The sequence below is a fragment of the Frankliniella occidentalis genome, unplaced genomic scaffold (assembly GCF_000697945.3).
Source record: "Frankliniella occidentalis isolate FOCC.00 unplaced genomic scaffold, Focc_3.1 Scaffold56, whole genome shotgun sequence".
Classification (NCBI taxonomy): Eukaryota; Metazoa; Arthropoda; class Insecta; order Thysanoptera; family Thripidae; genus Frankliniella; species Frankliniella occidentalis.
The window spans coordinates 135219-137661 of NW_026267186.1; positions in this window are offsets into that span (position 1 = coordinate 135219).

The window sequence follows — 2443 nt, forward strand, 5'->3', positions numbered from 1 at the left end:
TATTATCTTACATTTTTAATTATGAGTGGCGTAGAAGCGAATCGAGCATTTTATTTAACGTAACATGACGCAATTCACATGACAGTGTTTGGATCGAGGGGGCCTTAACTCTCTCGTTGTGCACAACGTACACCTGTACACATGTGTACAATAGATTGCCAAACCTGCTAGATAGCTAGACGGATATTTCACTTTTTAGACATCAAACGCTTGGAACGAGGCAAAACATACTAATTTTAGCCTGAATGTAGAATGTAGACAACAAGAATGGCATTGGGATCCGATTGTCTAAGAGAGATTGCCGATATTATCGTAGATTGCCAAGGTAGTTGTACTCCAGATAGCCGGAGTTGAGGTTGCCTCGGTTTGAATAACTGTGAGTGGGTCAGTCACTATGTTGTCCGGTGCTGTCAATCGCGTGGTTCTGATCGATCATCGTGGTAGCACTAGAAAAATGAAAGTAGAACGTTACACCCCTACAAATCTCAGCTCCTTTCCTTACCTTCATGAAGCGGTCAAACTCAAACTCACGTCCGCCATTTGCCGATACGAAACCTGCCCAGTTCAGCGAAAGCTCTCGTATAGCGCCTGATCGGTAGGCAATGTCTTGCATGCAGTGCACGCGTGCATTGCTGGGTGGCCTACCCTGATTTTCGCAGGCGTCGAGCTCCTGTAATTTTGCAGAACGAATCTGAGCAAAGCGGACGTACTTCTAGAAAACTCCTAAGGGGCGACTTGGCATTTCTTTTCGGGTTTTCCGTAACAGTGCACTCTTAACATTTTACTAAAAAAATTGGCCCACAACGTAACAACACCGCAAGTAGAATTTTATACTTTAGATAAAGCCTACTTTTAAGCGCCTGTCAACAAGATTACTCATCAACACTTGATTCCTTGGAAAATTTTACCAGGGTCAAGTGTTTTTTCATTTTAAAAATTTTCCCGAATTACAATTTCACTATAGAGATTGGCGGCGCTGTTGCCAAATTGTAGGCGAAAAGGTCTGTTTAGAAGAAATTCACTGTAAACCCAAGTGTGCACGTAGTACACTCTCCCTTGTGTGTACTTGAAAGCACACACAAGGAAATGTGTACATGCGTGGCACACACTAGGAAGTGCGTACGCGCCACATAGCGTAGCGCTATGGCAAGTATACACACTGCCAAGCGTGTGCCACGCACACACTTCCTAGTAAGTGTGTGCCATGCCAGTCATGCGAGGGGTGTGGTACTGGCCGAAACAGTCGAAACAGTGTACAGATTATTGTGTCTAGACAAATCATTGTTTCAGATTGTGTATGTGCATGATTGTGTCGATGATTGTCTCTGATTGTTTCAGAATATTGGGAAAATTTCGGGACAAATTTTGAAAAAATGTGTCATGATTGTGTCCGATTTTGTGTGATTGTTTCCGATTGTGTCGATTGCGTGGCGTGTGCTTGTTACCGAATGAGTTGATCCCGTGTGATTGTGTATGATTGTTTCAGATTGTGTGTGATTGTCTCTGATTATTTCAGATTGTAGGATAAATATTTAGACATATTTTGTCCACTTGCGTCAAATTGTGGCGTGAATGTGAGTGTGTCGTGATTGTGTGTGATTGTTTCGGATTTTGTGTGATTGTTTCGGATTGTGTGATTGTTTTCGATTGTGTGTGATTGTGTCCGATTGTGTCATGATTGTTTCTGATTTTTTTTTTGCACATTTTCTGTTCAGTTCCACACCCCTCGGTCTTGATAGTCTACGACACAAACCTTCAGTAGTTACGAGGCAAATTTTTTTGGTAAAGATTAAAGTCTAATCCAGGATGCATATTTTTGTGCTCTCTGCGCGCAGCAAACGTTTGAATGTGTCAAACGGCCATTACAACCCAACTGTTGACATCATGGGGCCCGGTTGCTGCAGAGGGCTAGCAGCCCCCATTCCATAATTTGACAGGAAGTTGTCAATCAGGGGAAACGGAAAAGAATAAGCAGCGAGCAGCAGGCAGTCGGGCCAAGCTGCCGCCCCGCCGCCCCTCGGGCGGGGCTGTGTGGCCTGGAGTAAGCGAAAGCACCGGGGGAGGGGGTAACTGGGCTGGCCAGCACCAGAGATGGCAGGCAACACGGATGAAACCTTGCGAGGGCTTATTTGCAAACTTAACTTTGTAATTACAAACAATTTGGCAGTTTCGCAAAGTTTAGAAACCGGACTTCGCACGCAAAATCAGAAACGAAAGGTTGGTTTAGTTCAACAATAGGGACATTGCAATGATTTTTAAAAAGGCGCTGCTAGATTCTTCGCACATTTTTCTCAGTGATGGGGGCTTATAGGGAAAAAAGTGGGGAAAAGGAATCACCAATTACTCGGATAAAGTCATTAGCTCAGATAAGACGAGAGGGACAGTGAGAGGGGGAGGGGGCTTGGGGAGTGGGAGTGAGGAGTAGGGACAGAGAGAACGCGAG